This window comes from Triticum dicoccoides, chromosome 5A (assembly GCF_002162155.2).
Source record: "Triticum dicoccoides isolate Atlit2015 ecotype Zavitan chromosome 5A, WEW_v2.0, whole genome shotgun sequence".
Lineage (NCBI taxonomy): Eukaryota > Viridiplantae > Streptophyta > Magnoliopsida > Poales > Poaceae > Triticum > Triticum dicoccoides.
The window spans coordinates 550,012,189-550,032,086 of record NC_041388.1 but is presented as its reverse complement, the minus strand read 5'-3'; the positions used below and the strand labels follow the sequence as shown (position 1 = coordinate 550,032,086).

At 46.0% G+C, this 19,898-nt stretch overlaps 1 long non-coding RNA gene across 3 annotated transcripts; it reads right to left on the bottom strand.

The window, feature by feature from the left end:
• Positions 1-14,401: 14,401 nt before the first annotated feature.
• Positions 14,402-17,899, bottom strand: LOC119302710. Of its 3 annotated transcripts, none has more exons than XR_005147705.1 (4): positions 17,492-17,899; positions 17,234-17,327; positions 16,061-16,669; positions 14,402-15,940 (listed from the first exon to the last, which is right to left on the bottom strand). It is a non-coding gene; the product is annotated as an uncharacterized LOC119302710 (long non-coding RNA). The 3 variants fall into 3 exon arrangements; XR_005147706.1 differs by having other exon boundaries at positions 14,402-16,196; positions 16,544-16,669; XR_005147704.1 differs by having other exon boundaries at positions 14,402-16,669.
• Between the last annotated feature and the right edge of the window lie 1,999 nt (positions 17,900-19,898).

Sequence of the window (19,898 nt, the reverse complement as noted above, 5' to 3'; positions counted from 1 at the left end):
TTAGTTTTGAGTCTGATACCAGAATTGACAATTTCTCGGAAGGTGGCTCGTGTATTACCTACGAGGACACGCGCGAGGAGTATCTTTGGGAACAAGGGGTGTACAGGAGAGTCAGGTTTCGATCCTGTGGAGTTGTGGGTTATGGGCCCACCATGTGGGTTAAAAGTAGCAAGAACGGTGACATCTTGCACGGTTATGATAGCAAGGCACATCAGATAATAACCTGTCAGTTATGTCGGCAACAACATCGGTACCAAGGGCGAGGGATGAAGAGAACGATTTTCCTGCTCGTTGAAACGAGGCGGACCAATAGGCAAAGTTCTCGTCCATCGGTGGCAACCGAAATGTCATCAACAATAGTAACAGGGTCTTGCTGACATAATTGTACAACGAGGTGTTTACATAAGCAGGAGAATATTACTGCTTAGATCATATAGATCACAAGAAAGGTTAAAACAAACAATGGAGAGAAAAATATGATTATCCGATTAAACAGAACAATGGAAAGGAAAATGTGTTTAAACACATATTTCAAGGGTATATCCTTCCCAAGGACAAGCAAAGCACGATATCCATGACAGGATATATTGTAGAAAACTCTTTAGGTAAGGGGAGAGAAATTTCAGGACATTCCCCATACAGCGGTGTTTGGATCATTGAGCAGGAAACATTTAACATTAGGCTTTAAATGTTCTTGTTGAAAATTGGAGTAACATATATATGCTTCGAGATAGCATTGACATGGTCTTCAGGCAAGGTCAGACTCTGGATACACGAAGGGATTCATCATTAAGCCAAGGAGAGGATGAGGAGGTGGCTGATGGACTCAGCGATAATAGAACGAGGTATCCAAAAAGATGGATTTCCACAGTTATGTGAACAAGGAGATAAGATTTGTCGGATCAAATGATATAATGATGTATGCTCAAGGAAAAACATACACAATTAAACATTAGTGGAAAAGGGTGCCCAAAGTAGGGCCTTAGGTAGCATGATCAAATGTTAGAATGGTGATTCAGTGATCAATAGTCTAAGAATGAACGTTCAACCATTAACTTCAAAGTAATAGGGTTGCTAGAAGGGCAGAATCCAATCAGCACCGTTCACCTGTTGGTATCCCGGTTAGATCCAACACGGGGACCAAGAAAGAAAGGTGATGGTGATAAGTATTACATGTATCAAGAATTCTTAGGAGGTGGTGAAATTCTCACGACATTCTTGACATAAAAGATGGTAATACTCCAAGTATCGAAGAATAATTGCTGGATAGCACGGGTCTCCAGGTATAACACCCAACACGAACAAGTTTGTGTTGGAGGGAAAGCAATAATGTTGTCGATGATAACACAAATCATCGAGGGACAAGGATGGTTACTTGTCATCATCCATTTGGTTGATATTCTGGAAGGAATCAAAATGTTGTTTGACGACCACGACAAATTTTGTCGAGAGGCTCCATGAAGATGTAATCGATCGGCGATGACATCAAGTCAAAGGAATGATGAAGCGAAAGGTTATTGGAACCATGGGTATGACACAAACTCAAAATCAAGTTTGCTGTTCAGGGAGAAATGATATGACGAGGAAGACCGGCGTAAGATTAGCTCACCGTCGAAATTTGTGCTTCGGGAAAAAGGACCAGGTAGCACAGTTAAAATTTTAGCACAATAATGATATAACCGGTCAGGCTAGGAATGATTGAAGGATTATTAAACTCGTAAGCAACGAAAATTACTTAGAGTTATTGAATTGGAGTGTGGACTCGGTTCAGTTATCGATGTCCTTGAGTGTTTAATAACTCAGAGCCCATGAAAAATTGTAATCAGTGAGAATGTAGTACTTGATGAAGAACTCATAGGTAGTTATGCAGTTCCAAGATAATCTCGAGATACCAGGGGGTAATACTCGAAGACAGATCAAAGTAGAGGTTGGACTGGGGTATTGCTTTGCAGAAGGCAAGTACTTCAACTTGTCCGAGAAATTGGATCCAAGAAGAACATATGGTTGGAACCACGATTGCAAAGGATAAATTCACCGATACCAAAGGATATTATATCAAGGAATTAGTTATTATTACAAGAAGCTACCATGATAGGATCTACATTGTGTCCATGGGCATGAACACAGAGTTCAAGGTCGAGTCCCACTTCTCCAATGCATAACCTTTCATTCACTTCTCGCGTTCGATGAAGTAGTAGTGTTGAAATTTTATCTGGCAAAATACCAAGAGTATGACTCATGAAAACTTTTGAGTTCACACATATTAAGGAAGGCATAGGTTCAACCCATCGAAGCTTCTTAGAACATATACCATGAACTTCAGGAGTAAATAACACAAACTCAAAAGTAGAGCATGGTTGTCAAAAATAGAGGATACAATTTACCAAAGACATTATGTATCAGGTAAAGAATTGCAAGAATTTAGGTCGTCAAGGACACTGTTGGATAATAACCCGGCAATGGGTATGGCGGTCCACAACGGGGCTTATGTGAGTATCAGAACTCAATCAGAGGAAGAAGGAATGCCAAGGCATCAGATTATAGAAACAACTGACTAATTCAAAACTTAATGCACAGATTTTTTTTGATTTCCAAATCAAGGGATCAGAAGCAATCAGTCTGATCGAAAATGAATAAGTTCAATAAACTTAAAAGCACAACCGATCAAGGCATTGATCGGTCGAGAACCAGCTCCTATCCAAATGACGTATGAGCCAAAAGGATAATCCTAGGATTCGACTGATGATTGTGTACATTCACAACTTATTGAATCAATGGACTCAAGAATGATAATGACAAGGGATACTAATGAATATTTCTAGACATATGGAACGCAACCATAATGCAAGCAGACAAGTATTTGCACATCAACAGCTGGCAGAGAATTACCGAAAGACCGGATAGTATATCAATGTACCTTGTGGATCATATGATCAACTAGTAATGAACAGTTCCTCGATAAGGGTGAAGAATTGTTCGTAGGGATATTCATGCGGCAAGGAACTGCGGGGTAGTAAGCATAAAGGATGCTTGGAACATCGGAGAGTATTTGAGGGCACCTTGTAATAACAAGGGCAGCTGGGGAGGAAGGTATGAACGACAAAAGTATATAGTCATCCATAAAGATTTATCATTGGTAGGGATCGCAACGGCGATGGGCACAAGGGTCTCGGCAAAGCATCAGAGAGTGTCTTCCGAATCTTCTAGTGCAGCAGGCGATCATCTAGCCTGAAAGGCTCTCCGGGAGGAAGTATCTTCAAGAACCTAAAGTTAGATTTTAGCAAAATCATTTAACCCGAATAGAAGAGAGATCAGAGTCCCAGAGTATAGACAAGAAGTAAAAGATCCTGATATCACCCAATGGCGACGTGTGCCCGTAAGACACACAGCCATGTTAGTAAAAGTTTTGCAATGTCTAGACTCGACTTCGACCAAGGAGTGTGGAAGGGGGATTCCTACAGGCAGTCGACGATACCAACTTGTGACGCCCCCGATTTGATCGTACACTAATCATACACGCAAACGTGTACGATCAAGGTCAGGGACTCACGGGAAGATATCACAACACGACTGTACAAATAAAATAAGTCATACAAGCATCATATTACAAGCCAGGGGCCTCGAGGGCTCGAATACCAGAGCTCGGTCATAGACGAGTCAGCGGAAGCAACAATATCTGAGTACAGACATAAGTTAAACAAGTTTGCCTCAAGAAGGCTAGCACAAACTGGGATACAGATCGAAAGAGGCGCAGGCCTCCTGCCTGGGATCCTCCTAAACTACTCCTGATCATTGTCAGTGGGCTGCACGTAGTAGTAGGCACCTCCAGTGTAGTAGTAGCCGTCTTCAATGGTGGCGTCTGGATCCTGGGCTCCAACATCTGGTTGCGACAACCAAGTAGAACGGAAAGGGGGAAAAGAGGGAGAAAAGCAACCGTGAGTACTCATCCAAAGTACTCGCAAGCAAGGATCTATACTTCATATGCATGGGTATATGTGTAAAGGGCCATATCAGTGGACTGAACTACAGAATGCCAGAATAAGAGGGGGATAACTAATCCTGTCGAAGTCTACGCTTCTGGCAGCCTCCGTCTTGCAGCATGTAGAAGAGGGTAGACTGAAGTCCTCCAAGTAGCATCGCATAGCATAAACCTAACCGATGATCCTCCCCTCGCCGCCCTGTGAGAGAGCAATCACCGGTTGTATCTGGCACTTGGAAGGGTGTGTTTTATTAAAAATCAGGTTCTAGTTGTCATAAGGTCAAGGTACAACTCCAAGTCGTCCTGTTACCGAAGATCATAGCTATTCGAATAGATTAACTTCCCTGCAGGGGTGCACCACATAACCCAACATGCTCGATCCCATTTGGCCGGACACACTTTCCTGGGTCATGCCCGGCCTCGGAAGATCAACACGTCGCAGCCCTACCTAGGCACAACAGAGAGGTCAGCACGCCGGTCTAAATCCTATGGCGTAGGGGTCTGGGCCCATCACCCATTGCACACCTGCACGTTGCGAGGGCGGCCGGAAGCAGAACTAGCCCCCTTAATACAAGAGCAGGCTTACGTTCCAATTTGGCGCGCGCCGCTCAGTCGCTGACGTCATGAAGGCTTCGGCTGATACCACGACGTCGGGTGCCCATAACTGTCCCCGCGTAGATGGTTAGTGCATATAGGCGAGTGGCCATACTCAGATCAAATACCAAGATCTCGTTAAACGTGTTAAGTATCCGCGAACGCCGACCAGGGCCAGGCCCACCTCTCTCCTAGGTGGTCTCAACCTGCCCTGTCATTCCGCCACAAAGTAACCATCGGGGGCCGTCGGGAACCCAGGCCCACCTCTACCGGGATGGAGCCACCTGCCCCTTCAGCCCCCAACTCCGAACAGTACCACAGGTAATGTAACAGTGTAAAGTATATAGTATAAACCCGTGATCACCTCCCGAAGTGATCACGGCCTAGTAGTATAGCATGGCAGGCGGACAAGAGTGTAGGGCCACTGATGGAACACTAGCATCCTATACTAAACATTAGGATAGCAGTGTCAGGACCCCGACTCGATGCCACATAGATCTAGCATGTAACACTTCATATCACTTTGCGGCCTCACGCACGGTATTCCCACGGGTGTCGTCTTACCTTTACCCGGGACCGTTTGCGCCTTTTGGCACACGTATATGACAGTGTCGCTAGCATCCATATGATAAGGAGCCCGGGCTGACATGGCTAGTCGTAAACCCAAAGTGGCACAAACTTACAGGGACAGGCATCCATGACCCAGCATCGAACGTGTCGGTCATCAGCGAGTGAATCCAGGCTGTAGCACTGGGCTAGCAGGACTCCGGTGAACCGGGCTGTAACGGGCTAACAGGACTCCGGTATTCATCGCGTGACATTTCCCCGAAGGGACAGACACAGGAACGAAGAAGGACACATGCCGGCCAGCCTAAGTGTTCCGGAGCAGTAGCAAGCTACCATGGCTCGATGGAAACACTAGGAGACATTTCCCGGTAAGAGAGGCTACTAAAGATAAACAACTAGATAGTCAGATCCCACACATACCAAGCATTTCAATAACATACACACAATATGCTTGATATGTGCAATACAACATGGCATCACAAAATGACTCTACGACTCAAGTAGTTTATTCAATAGGCTCCGAGGAGCGAGACATTACAAACATGGGTCTCATGACCCAACAACCAGAGCATACAAGTCAAAGCACAAACGGAAGCTTAACATGTCTGAGTACAGACAAGTATAAATGAAAAAGGCTGAGAAGCCTGACTATCTACCAGATCCTGCCGAGGGCACAAGATCGTAGCTGAGGTAACAAGCTAAACGTCGAAGTCCACGCGAAACTACTAGTGAGACCGAAGTCTCTCTGCAAAAACATAAAATAGGCAAACGTGAGTACAAATGTACCCAGCAAGACTTACATCAGAACTAACTACATATGCATCATTATCAACAAAGGGGATGGTGGGGTTTAACTGCAGCGAGCCAGCTTTGACTCGGTGGCTATCCTAAACTACGACTGCAATGTAACTCTTTTGAGGTGGCGCACACGAGTCCACATATTCACCATATCAATACACCACTATGGATCCGCTCCCGTCTCCCTACGAGAACGCCATCCATAGCACTCACGCATATCTTGCGTATTTTAGAGTATCCACTTTCACTTGTCTATGAACTGATATAAGCAACCCAGAAGTCCTTTACCGCGGACACGGCTATTCGAATAGATGATATTAACCCTGCAGGGGTGTACTTCTTCATACATGTTTCCACCACTTAGCGTCTGCACACGACATGTGCTCGGCAGACTTCAAGCGAAAGCCGACGTGGGTGTAGACCACGACCTACCTAAACACTCAAGTCTCTAGTCCAGGTTTATCGCCTATTCGGGTTCCATCCATGAGGAGATCCGGTCGGAGTTTCGCTCACAGCCCCAAACGATGTGAACAGGGTTCCCGAGATACCAAACGGGCATCCGGTACACCGTGCCACGTACCTACCGCATCACAGCCCACCCCTACGGTCAGCGCTGTCCACGGCCTCTAGTAGGCTACAAACACCAGAAACTACTTGCAACTCCTGGACAGAGGACTAGGGTGAATAAGAAGTCGAGCGGGGTCATATTTCAGGGCCCAATGTATGGTAGTAGCTGAATCATGGATCACAAACACAGAACTCAGTTCCCGAGGACGGCTGCAATGAGACAACCCACCATGTACTCCTACATGGCCTCTCACCGCTACCTTTACCAAATCGTGTTCACACACTTAGCTCACACACAGTAGGACATGTTCACACGCCTCTGATACATCCCCGATGAATCAGACCTGACTCAACTCTAAGCAATAGCAGGCATGACAAACAAACATGAATGAGTAGGCACAACAGGGCTCAAACAACTCCTACTCATGCTAGTGGGTTTCATCTATTTACTGTGGAATGACAGGTCATGCAAAGGATAAAGGGGTTCAGCTACCGCAGCAAGTAACAGTTGAATCGTTGTTGTCCTAATGCAGTAATAGAGAGCAGGAGCGAGAGAGTGGGATTTTATCGGAATGAACAAGGGGGTTTTGCTTGCCTGGCACTTCTGAAGATAATATAGCCCTTCATCGGTGTCATCGATCACATCGCCGGTACACGTCTATCGAGAGGGGACAATCACCGGCAACTGAGAAAAACACAATCAATGCAATGCACAATATGATGCATGAATGTGACATGGCAATATGCTGTGGTTTGAGCTAATGCATCTAGCAACAAAGTTAAATGAAGTTGGTTTGGACCCTAAGTTCAAAACCAAACTCCATATGTGATTATTTAAATTCCCTTTATATGATTTGTGCTAAACAGCATCTATAAGTTGTTCTAACATGCATGAAAATGGTACAGATGGATTCCTTGAATTTTTCTGATAATTTTTCATATATAAATTATTTAATTTGGAGTTACGGTTGAATTTCTATGATTTTTAGAAGTTTTAGGCATTTTCTGGAATTTCCTGAATATTAATAAATCCAGAAAATGATTTAACTGCGTCAGCCTGAAGCCAGCATGACGTCAGCGAGTCAACGGCCAGGTCCAGGTCAAACCTGACGTGTGGGGTCCACACGTCAGTGACACAGGTTAGACAGGGGGGGTTAGTTTAGTTTAATTAGAGATTAGGGGCACTAGGGCCCACATGTCAGTGGCTCTAGGCCTGGGTTAGCGGGGTGGTTAGGCCCTAATGACCGGCCACGTCAGCTCTCGCCGGAGTTTAGCCGGCGACGACCACAGAGCACGGCGGGGGACGCCGGACTTGCGCTAGGGGCATCGGATCGACGCGCCAAGGGCACCAGAAGGTAGCCCGTGCTCGTGCGCATCTAGGGGGACCAACGGGAGGTGCGGGGGTGGCCGGGGTTCGCCGGAGTGGAGCCCGAGGCGGCGGCCGGAGCTCGGGGTTGGGGCGAGTTAGTGCTACGGTGCGCAAACGAGCGAGGTGAGCGGCTAGCGGGGCGCTACACGGTGCGGGAAGCGAGTTAGGCATGCCAGGGTGACCAAATGGTCACCGGAGCTACGCCGGCGACGAGCTCAGGCGGCGGCGTGCTACGGCCAGCTATGAAATGGCGGCTACGGCGAGCGGCAAGCCACGGGGTTAGGGGCAAAACGTGCAGGAGCTCACGGTGGTTCGGATGGGGTAGACGACGAGCTCGGGGAAGCGGAGACGGCGGCGAATCAACGGTGAAGATCCTCGGCGGCCGGCGATGGAAACGGCGATGGTGGCGACGTTGCAGCGTGTCCGGGACCTTGTGGCTCGGTGGGGAGAAAGAGGGGGTCGAGGCGGAGCCTTTGAGCGCATCGGCGAGGCTAGGGGGTGGCGGTGGCCGCGAGGGAGCTCGTCGGTGGCGGCGGCTCCGTTCGGGCGAGTGAGAGAGAGGTCCAGGGGAGAGGATGAGGACACAGGAGAGTGAGGGAGAGAGGCAGGGAGGTGCGTGGCGTCTCCGGGGCGTCGAGGAGGAAGCAGGAGGTGGCCAGGGGGAAGCAGGAGGTGGCCGAGGCCTCTCGGGCGCGCGCCACGCCTCGCCTCTGCCTACTGGCAGAGGAAGACGACAGGGGGGGGAGTGGAGATGGGCTGGGCCGTGCTGGGCCAGGTAAGTGGGCGCCAGGTAACTTCCTTCTCTCTCTCTCTTTTATTTCTTTTCTATTTCTGTTATTTTGTTTTTGATTTGATTTAAAATACCAAATCATTTAATAAAATCCTGGAAACAATTATGGGTGCTTTCTGAATTATTTCAGTGACCCTTAACAATTTCCAACATTTATTTGAACATTTAAATTATTTATAGTATTTAAATGCCCAAAGTCAAATACAATATGATTTAATTCAAAAATCCAAAAATGACCTAAGAATATATTCATCATTTTTGGCAGAGGTTTCCACCTTAACCAGAAATCATGAACTTTTCTTAGGAACCTTTTGGGTTTATTGAAAAGATTTTAATTCACCCTAGTTGAGTTGATTTAATGCTAGGGTTTGAACATCCCCATTTCAATTTTAGGCAAAATTTAAACATGATGCAACACATGACTAGCTAGCTCAGAGCAAACCAGAAGCTAGGGATGTGACAAGCAGGTAAAGGTATCAACAACTGTAGCAACAATGATAGGCTATGCATCAGGATAGGATTAACGAAAGCAGTAACATGCTACACTACTCTAATGCAAGTAGTATAGAGAAGAGTAGGCGATATCTGGTGATCAAGGGGGGCTTGCCTGGTTGCACTGGCAAGAGAGAGGGGTCGTCAACAGCGTAGTCAATCGGGGCACCAGCAGCGGCGTCAGCCTCGTAGTCTACCGGAGAAAAGAGGGGGAAGAAACAATGAATATAATGCAAACAGATGCATAGCAATGCATGACAAGACAAGTAGCGGTGATAGGGGTGCCCTAACGTGGTACGAGGTGATACCGGTGAATGGGGAGAAACATCCGGGAAAATATCCCCGGTGTTTTGCGTTTTCGGACAGATGAATCGGAGGGGGAAAGTTGTGTGTTCGCTATGCTAGGGATGTGTGGCGGACGAACGGGCTGCGTATCCGGATTCGTCTCGTCGTTCTGAGCAACTTTCATGTACAAAGTATTTTCATCTGAACTACTGATTATTTTATATTAATTTATAAAGATTTAATCATTATTGGAATTATCTTATTAATTTAATTAGAAAAGGCTATTATGATGTCAGCATGATGTCATCATGAAGTCAGCAGGGTCAAAGGTGGACTAGGTCAAATTGACGTGTGGGTCCCATTCGTCATAGGCGCACACTAACTAATCAGTGTTAATTAGCTTGATTACTAGATTAGGTTAACCCATTTAATTAGTTTAGTTAAACAGGATTAATTAACTTAATCAAATTAGTTAATTAAATAAATAATTAACTAAATTTATTTCTATTATTATTATTTTTTAATTTTTTTAATTCTATTTTTTAAATTTTTTTAAACGTTCTGGGGCGCGGGGCCCAGCTGTCATAGGTCCCTGTGGCCTTTAGCGGGTCTGGCGGGCGCGGCCCGAACGGGCGCTGGTCAATGGGGGAGCACCCGGTTGGGCGATGCGGGTGCCGGTGGCCACGGCGGTGCGGCCACAGTCGGCCGAAAGCGGGCTGGGACGGCGGCCTGCGAGGAGGTCGTGGGCGAGCGACGCGAGGGGGAGTGGGACGAGCGGGTGAACGCATGGGGGAATGGCTGGGCGCGGGCAGCACGCAGGCGGGCGAGGCTATGGGCGGCGGCGACAGAAACAACAGCAGTACAGGCGGGCACGCAGTGCCGGCAGCGAGCGGAGCGCAGACGCAGGGGCGGCAGGGTCACGTGGAGGAGTGGACGGGCGCGGTGAGTAGCAGCGTTGAGCAGCCGAAGGAGGAGAAGGCAAGCCGGCTCGATGGGGCAGTGGTGAGCGCGCGCCGAGGAGGCAACGATAGCGGGGGAACGCAACGGGCGCATGACGAGCATGCACGGGTCAAGCGGGGGTAGAGAGAAGGAGGAGGAGGTCGGGGCCTCACCGGCGATGGAGGGAAGCGAGGGCGGCGAGGTTCGTTGACGGCCGTTGAGGAGGAAGACGAGGACGGTCCGGCGAGGGAGGGGCGGTGGAGCGGCGCCGACGTTATGGCCGAGCACGGCGGCGACGGGTGGCGCGGGATTGAGCCCCTCCCAGATCCAGAACCAGCCGAGTGGGAGGGGTCCGGGAAGGAGGACGAGTCGTCGGGCAAGGGGGTTCTCCGGCGAGGTGGGTCGCGGGGCGCCGTCGTCGGGGATCAGCGGTAGGGTCGGCGATGGCGGTCAACGCGGGCGCCGGGGTCGAGGGGGAAGCGCCCCCGATCCAGAACGAGGGGAGAGAGTGGGGAAACGAGAGGGAGAGTGGGGATCGTGGGATGGGGGCGACGGGATCGGGGTCGAGCCTGATCCAGATCGTGGGGGCGGCGGGGAGGAGTGGGAGTGGTGCTAGGGTTGATTCTGAGGGGAGTCGGGTTAAGGAGCCATGGGGGGTGGGCCGGCCTGGCCGGGACATGTCCCAGTTGGGTCGGGGGCTGCTGGGCCGGAGCCCGGGGGGGTTCTTTCCTCTTCTTTTTTTTGTGTGTTAGTTCTGTTTTTGTTTTGATTCTTTTTCTTATTTTCTTTTCTGTTTTATTTCTAGTTTCTTTTAATTTTTAGTTTTTACAAAAATCACCACTAGTACCTAATTTAGTATTTATAAACAAACTGCTGTCACATCAATTCATAACCCACAATAAAATATTTTTAATATTTTTTTTAAAAATCCAAAAGGTATTTGTTCAATTGTTTTCACTATGGTTTTAATTAGTTTAGAGCCCTTAAACAATTTATCAAGGTTTGGTTTCTCCATCGCATTTACACATGATTTATCTGACCCACCTTGAACATTTTGGTTTCATGGTTTGAAAACTTTTGTTGTTTGCCTATATTTTAAATTTGAATTTGAATCGTTTTGAACTAGAGTGATTTTATCAACAGCAACCGAGGTGACGTGGCATCATTAGCAAAGGTTTACTGTAGCTTAATTATCCGGGCGTCACACGCGGCCATGAGGTGGCCGATCAGCCGCGTCATACGCCGGGGATGTAGGTTTTAGTGCTTCCTCCTCCAGTCGGGGTAGCAACCTGCATTTTGGGTAACTCTTGGAGGGGCGTTCGAGTTTATACTCTTCGGCCGCCAGGACTTCAGTCCATCTATCGGCTAGCAAATCTTGATCAGCTTTGAAGCTGATGCTGCTTTTTCTTAAGGCTATTTGTCGTGGCTATAAGCCGGCGCTTGAAGCGCTCTTGTTCGACGGGATCCTCTGGCACGGCGAATTCGTCATCGCCGAGGCTTGCCTCGTCTTCGGAGGGGGCATGTAATTATCATCCTCCGCCTCTCCATCTACCGCTCTCTCAGGAGGGCTGGCTCCTCCATCCTCCTGCTCTAAATCTTGCTAGAGGGGTTTGTTGTTGTCTTCGGCACTGTCCGGGGTGCTATTATCTCCGGTGCCGGTATCACCACTTTTGCCTTGGCGGGACTTAGAGCGGCGCCGATGACGCCGGCGCTTGGGTTGCTTCTTGGAGGGGTCATCCTCCGTCGTCTCGTCGCCATTGCCTTCTTTAGGTGTGTCCACCATGTATATATCGTATGGTGAGGTGGTTGTCCAGTGCCCTGTGGGCAGTGGTTCCTCTTCGCCTACTGCATCGTCATCCATACCTTCGATGTCTTCGGAGTCGAAGTCGAGCATGTCGGTTAAGTCATCTGCATCCCAATCCTGCCGGATGTAGTTCGGCCAGGCCTCTCCTGACAAGGAGAGAGACTTTAATGAGTTCAGTATGTCGCCAAAGGGCGAGTGCTGAAAAATATCCGCGGAGGTAAACTCCATGATCAGCGCCCAATCAGATTCAACACGAACGGGCGCAGGCGGTTCGGAGTCCGTGGCCGGAGAAGGATCCGGCAATTTGGCAACACGGCTCTCGTGAAGGGTAAGGTCGATATTCGGCTCGATCACCGCAGAGGGTACGGCCTCCGTGATGGGGTCTATCCACCCGTCCTCGGATGGCGAAACTGGCTCCGAATTGAGGATCGGAGCGGCTGCCGGTGCGATCTCCTGAATACGGTCCGGTGGTAGAGCTAAATCGTACTCATCATGACCGCGTGGCGCACAAGGCAGGGGCTCGAATCCGTCGAAGATCAAGTCTCCGCGGATATCGGCCATGTAGTTTAAGCTTCCAAACCTGACCTGGTGGCCAGGGGCGTAACTTTTGATTTGCTCCAGATGGCCAAGCGAGTTGGCCCGCAGTGCGAAGCCACCGAACACAAAGATCTGTCCGGGGAGAAAAGTCTCACCCTGGACTGCATCGCTATCGATGATCGTAGGAGCCATCAAGCCTAACAGCGACGACACAGAGGAACTCTCAATGAAAGCACCAATCTCGGTGTCAAAACCGGCAGATCTCGCGTAGGGGGTCCCGAACTGTGTGTCTAAGGCAGATGGTAACAGGAGGCAGGGGACACGATGTTTTACCCAGGTTCGGGCCCTCTTGATGGAGGTAAAACCCTACGTTCTGCTTGATTTATTCTTGATGATATGAGTATTACAAGAGTTGATCTACCACGAGATCAGAGAGGCTAAACCCTAGAAGCTAGCCTATGGTATGATTGTATGTTGTCCTACAGACTAAAACCCTCCGGTTTATATAGACACCGGAAAGGGCTAGGGTTACACAAGGTCGGTTACAAGGAGGAGATATACATATCCGTATTGCCTAGCTTGCCTTCCACGCCAAGTAGAGTCCTATCCGGACACGAGACGAAGTCTTCAATCTTGTATCTTCATAGTCCAACAGTCCGGCCAAAGGATATAGTTCGGCTGTCCGGAGACCCCCTAATCCAGGACTCCCTCAATTACATTGAATAGATCTCCAAGAAGATCGAGGAGAACTTTGTATTGAGATCCAAAGAGAGAAAAGAAGCCATCTAGCTAATAACTATGGACCCGAAGGTCTATGGTAAACAACCCACACATCATCAGAGAGGCTATGGTGTTGATGTAGAAGCCCTCCGTGATCGATTCCCCCTATGGCGAAGCTTCGGAAAAGGCCCCAAGATGGGATCTCTTGGGTACAGAAGGTTGCGGTGGTGGAAATAGGGTTTCGTGGTGCTCGTGGATATTTTTGGGGTATATGGATATATATATAGGAGGAAGAAGTAGGTCGGTGGAGCTATGAGGGGCCCACGAGGGTGGGGGCGCACCTCCCTACCTCGTGGCCTCCTCGCTCCTTTCTTGATGTCTACTCCAAGTCTACTAGATCGCGTTTGTTCCAAAAATAACTCTCCCGAAGGTTTCATTCCGTTTGGATTCCGTTTGATATTCCTTTTCTGCAAAACACTGAAATAGGCAAAAAAACAGCAATTTGCACTGGGCCTTCGATTAGTAGGTTAGTCCCAAAAATAATATAAAAGTATACAATAAAACCCATTAAACATCACTACACCACAACACTGATGCAATGGCACACAATCTGCCGGGAGAAAGTCATTAAGTCATTAAGGTGGCAGAAAAACTGCCGGGGATTACTTCTCCCGGCAGATAAACTATTCCCAGCAGTTTCTCTGCCCTGGCGCTTGCATTTCTCGGCAGTTAGTTTTCTCCTGGCAGATTGGTGGTGACACGTGAAATACTGTTACTGGCTGTGGAACTGCCGGCACAAACATGTCTACCCGGCAGTTAATATGCCATCACGTTGTTCACTTGCAAACTGTTCAACATATCTCTAGTTTAATATCCATTATCTATGTCAGCTGATTTGGACAAATGTCACAACTTGTATATACACTTAAATCAAAGTTACATACAGCCTCGTCCAAAACCTTAAAAGTTTAGAAACATTCATAGACTAATAATTCAGTACTTCATCGTCCATACATGTGTTCAGTAGCATTCAGCTACAAGGGTACACAAATTTTACATAAGAAAATAATATTTTATATCTTCAAACTGAGCTACACAAATGGTTAAGCACATCGCATGGCTGCAACCATGTCCAGGAAGACAAATTACATGTTCACTCTTTTGTACACTAGATTCCACCCTTTGCGCCGCTGGCGCAAGAACGAAACAAAGGCGAAGTAAGTAGAACAGAAGCAATGTGGAGTTCAATTATCATTGGCCCATAATAACTGCGTGTCAGGTACTTTAAGGCCTATAGAAGGAGCTGCAGGCGCACAATCATAAGACTTATCATCTGCAAATAGACTTTATATTCCCAGAAAGATAACACATGTTAAATTAGTCTAAAGATAAATAAAAATGGTCTAAAGGGGTACTTCAGCACGTGATCCACAAGGAAGCAATCACTTTTCATTACACACAAAAAATACTGCAATATTCATGATCATGAGAATAAAAATAAATTTGTATAATGTAAATTGGATCATTGTATTGCTTCAACTTAACACAAGGAGAGTGTTACAAATCTGGAATCACTCTGCCTATTTACACACTAGCACCCAACCTCATTTTTCATAGCAGGCAAACACAAGAATAAAAACAGATTTGATTTGATTCAATAGTTATAGGAGTAATTGAAAATTTAGCATTATATAGTTCTTCCCTTTATCTTAACATAAAGAGAGTTTCGCAAATCAGAAATCGCTTCACCTAAGCTATATGCACAATTGTACATACGAACCCCCATTGTTTCTGTAGACGTGCTAAGGAGTGATGCTCCATTCCTGTGAACCTTCTTCTGTAATGTGATTCCCTTCTAAATTTCTGCTTCTACAGTGCCTAACAACATTTACAGGAAGCCATGAAACAAACATTTTTTCAATTGCAAACAACCAACCCAGATTAAATTTAAAACTAAACCAGAGAAGCAAAAGGAGAACAAATATAGTTTTCACGTCCAACCGTCGAGCCTTTCTCAAGGATGGCTAAACAGATTAGTGGTGTAGAACAAACAACAAGAAGGTTTCCTTTTTAATTCCAAGAACAATCGAGACAAAATGCTAACTTGTATTACTGGACTGAGTTTACAAACAAATAAGAATAGGTCCGGTGTTTTGACCTAAGCATCAGAAATGTCTCCAGTCCTATTAAACAAAGCGTATTTCATCAGCCATAAACACCACACGAGTACCCAAAAGTATTATTGAGCAAGTTGATGATTTAGTTAATAAATGAATGCGTATCACAAAAGTTATTAATCTCTCGCAATCATATAACCTTGTCAATGATGGGACAAGTAGATGACGCTAATCAAAGTACACCTAGAGCAACTATGAAGCAGTATCTAACCAGTATATAGGAAATGAACCTGGATGAGGTGTATGCTGATGGGCAACAAAAGCTTCAATATTGGACAATGGAGAAAAGAAGATCATCTGCCTTAATAGCCTTATAGGACATCTTGCAACATTGTAAAAAACATAGACATGTCACTGGTCAGGTTAAAACCTCAAAACAATGAAAAAAGAACTAAAATTCGTATATTTTCCACTTCAGGCATCAGGCATATGGATCTCTCACCAGTAAGTGTGCCATAATTTGCAAGTGTTTTGGCAAACATATCATGTACACCCATAACCGAGAAAAATATACCCGATGTGAAGATGATTTATAAGCATATTGCCTCTTCGATCACCTCCACCTCGTTCACCAAGACCTAATTCAGTCAGGAAAACAGAGAGAGATTGAACCAAATGAGCTTGCAATGTTCTCTCTGGCCTCCAACAACTTTTGCGTGAATAATTAGAAAATGGACAAAAGAAGATCACCTGCCCTACTCAGGTCTTGGTGAGTATACGAAATACAGTAAGTAATTGCAGGAATCACTTACCCATAAAAGGCATAAATACTGATGGCATATTGTTTAGTTAACAAAAAAACTACCAATCCATCTTCATAGGTCAGAGTGGCTAGCACGCGAAACTTAAATCCTCTTACTCGAACAACACATTCTGCAACACATATAGAAATCAACTCTTGTGAAACAGCATTACAAACTCTTACCAATCCATCTTCTCCGAGGGCATAACCCAAGGCATCTCCGATTTACACACACAATCTACACATTTTCTCATCATACAAATTAGGAGGCAGGTCAACTGTGGGCTTCAAGGTTGCTAGACGCCAGTACTGAAACAGTAGCAGGCAATTGTGAGTGATATTAACAAGAAAACAATGCTTTGGCACTAAGGAACAGTTCTATCTAATAAAAAGATGACAGCGGTACCTTAACTGCTAGTACTATTGTCTAATAAGAGTGAGGCATAGGCTAAAGAAAATGTCGCAAAACTTATTATATGTTTAATCCTACATTTGAGAAATTAGTATAGAAGTATTTTGTTACCAACTACCAGCAGGAAAAAAATATGTTACCTCAACACTAAACTGCTATGAAACATTTAGCTAGATGATAAATCAGGGCAGGAAAAGTAGCTACTTTTCTAGAGCAAATTTTAATATCAAATCCACATTCATGTCTACAAATTTAGCTCTTCTAGATGCAGGCACCAAAAACTTTATAGAGCGCTGTATTTATATAGTATTCAGTTGTGCAATGTCTGAACCTTAATAAATAAAGACCGATCCATGTACCTAAAAAGGGTGGATACAAGCAAATGAAATTTTACAAATCATAGCACATATACTTGCATATTAAGATAACAAAATGAAATATGACATTACACGTACACTAACCTGGCTGAAACCCTTTGCAAATCATGGGCACTAGAAATTCATCAAACAAACCACAACTACTAGAACTAGTCTCCAATCCTTTCACTGATAGAACCTGCATCAATTTGGTAGCAAGAAAAAAAAAAGGAAGACTTGAGCCTAGTATAACTCGGTGGAAGGGGAAATCTGGCTTCCTACGGACAACTGGACAACTCCCACCGTGAGTTCTCAATCGAACACGGGAGGAGAGGTTCACAACCTTGGTAAGGAAAATATCACCTGCATCGAGTTTCCACTGGGACGGATCTACGGAGCGTGAGCATAGCATGGAGAGGAGGCACCGCGCTCGCCATTGGCGGCAAGGAAGCCATGGTGGGGAACCCGCCCATGCTCGTCACCGCGGAGGAGGGACGCGACCGGCGGCGTCGACCAGTTCTGGTAGTGGTGTCGAAGGGAGGGAGGCGACTTCCATCTCGCACACCACAAGCGTCTGGAGGGAGGCGACGCCGAGATCCAAGCACTACCGCCATAGATCCCCATGGGGTTGCACAGATCAGCCCGGGGGGTGGGGGCGTTTGGAGGGCGTGGTCAACGGCAGAGGTGGTGGCGGCGGCGCTGGCGGCGGCGGTCGAGGAGGAGGAGGAGGAAGGTTTCGATTTGTGGCTGAACAGGTCGGGTGGCGGCCCATGGCTGTAATTCCTTTTTCTTTTGGTGAAAAAATTTGGTCTGTCGCGCGCTCTCCCACGCCAACGCGCGCGTTTTGGGCCAAATTATGTGGGCTCGCGCCACGGACAGGCCCGGCAGATACTGAGCCGTAGTTCAGTCTCCCGGCATATTTAATGACCTACGATGTAGACATCATTGCTGGCAGTGCACGTGCCCTTATTGCTTAACTTCTACCGGCAGTTTTTCCGTCATTATGTGCTTCTAGCGGCAGTAACAACATCCCCGGTAAATGATTTGCCCTTATTCTCTTATTTCTCCTGGCAGTTAATTGCCCAAAATTTAGTGTTGTGGTGTAGTGCATCCAAAACAGATAATATAATAGTATGGAACAATAAAAAATTATAGATACGTTGGAGACATATCAAGCATCTCCAAACTTAATTCTTGCTCGTCCTCGAGTAGGTAAGTGATAAAAACAAAAAATTTGATGTGGAATGCTACCTAGCATAATTCTCAATGTAATTTTCTTTATTGTGCCATGAATATTCAGATCCAAGAAACTCAAGACAAAAGTTTAATATTGACATAAAAATAGTAATACTTCAAGCATACTAAGTAAGCAATCATGTCTTCTCAAAATAGCATGGCAAAGAAAGTTCATCCCTACAAAATCATATAGTTTGGTCATGCTCCATTTTCATCACACAAGAATGCTCTCATCATGCACAATCCCGATGACAAGCCAAGCAATTATTTCATACTTTAGTAATCTCAAACTTTTTTCAATTTTTACGCAATACATGAGCGTGAGTTATGGATATGGCACTATGGGTGAAACAGAATATAATGATGGGGATTATGTGGAGAAGACAAAAAAAGGAGAGGAAGTCTCACATCGACGCGACTAATCAACAGGCTAGGGAGATGCCCATCAATTAATGTTAATGCAAGGAGTAGGGATTGTCATGCAACGGATGCACTAGAGCTATAAATGTATGAAAGCTCAACAAAAGAAACTAAGTGGGTGTGCATCCAACTTGCTTGCTCATGAAGACCTGGGGCATTCGAGGAAGCCCATTGTTGGAATATACAAGCCAAGTTCTATAATGAAAAATTCCCACTAGTATATGAAAGTGACAAAACAAGAGACTCTCTATCATAAAGATCATGGTGCTACTTTGAAGCACAAGTGTGGAAAAAAGAATAGTATCATTGTCCTTTTTTATTTCTCTCTTTTTTGGGCCTTTTTTTGGCCTTTCACTTTTTTTGGGACAATGCTCTATTAATGATGATCATCACACTTATATTTATTTACAACTCAATGATTACAACTTGGTACTAGAACAAAATATGACTATGTATGAATGCCTCCGGTGGTGTACCGGGAAGGGCAATGAATCAAGAGTGACATCTATGATAAATTATGCATGGTGGCTTTGCCACAAATACGATGTCAACTACATGATCATGCAAGGCAATATGACATTGATGAAGCGTGTCATAAATGAAATGGTGCAAAGTTGCATGGCAATATATCTCGGAATGGCTATGGAAATGCCATAATAGGTAGGTATGGTGGCTGTTTTGAGCAAGATATAAGGAGGTTTATCTGTTATAGAGCGTATCATATCACGGGGTTTGGATGCACCGGCGAAGTTTGCACCAACTCACAAGGTGAGAAAGGAAAATGCGCGGTACCGAAGGGGCTAGCAATGATGGAAAGGTGAGAGTGTGTATAATCCATGGAATCAACATTAGTCATAAAGAACTCACATACTTATTGCAAAAATCTACAAGTCATCAAAAACCAAGCATTACGCGCATGCTTCTAGGGGGGTAGATTGGTAGGAAAAGACCATCGCTCGTCCCCGACCGCCACTCATAAGGAAGACAATCAAAGAACACCTAATGTTTCAAATTTGTTACACAACGGTTACCATACGTGCATGCTACGGGACTAGCAATCTTCAACACAAGTATCTCTCAAATTCAAAACTACTCAACTAGCACAACTCTAATA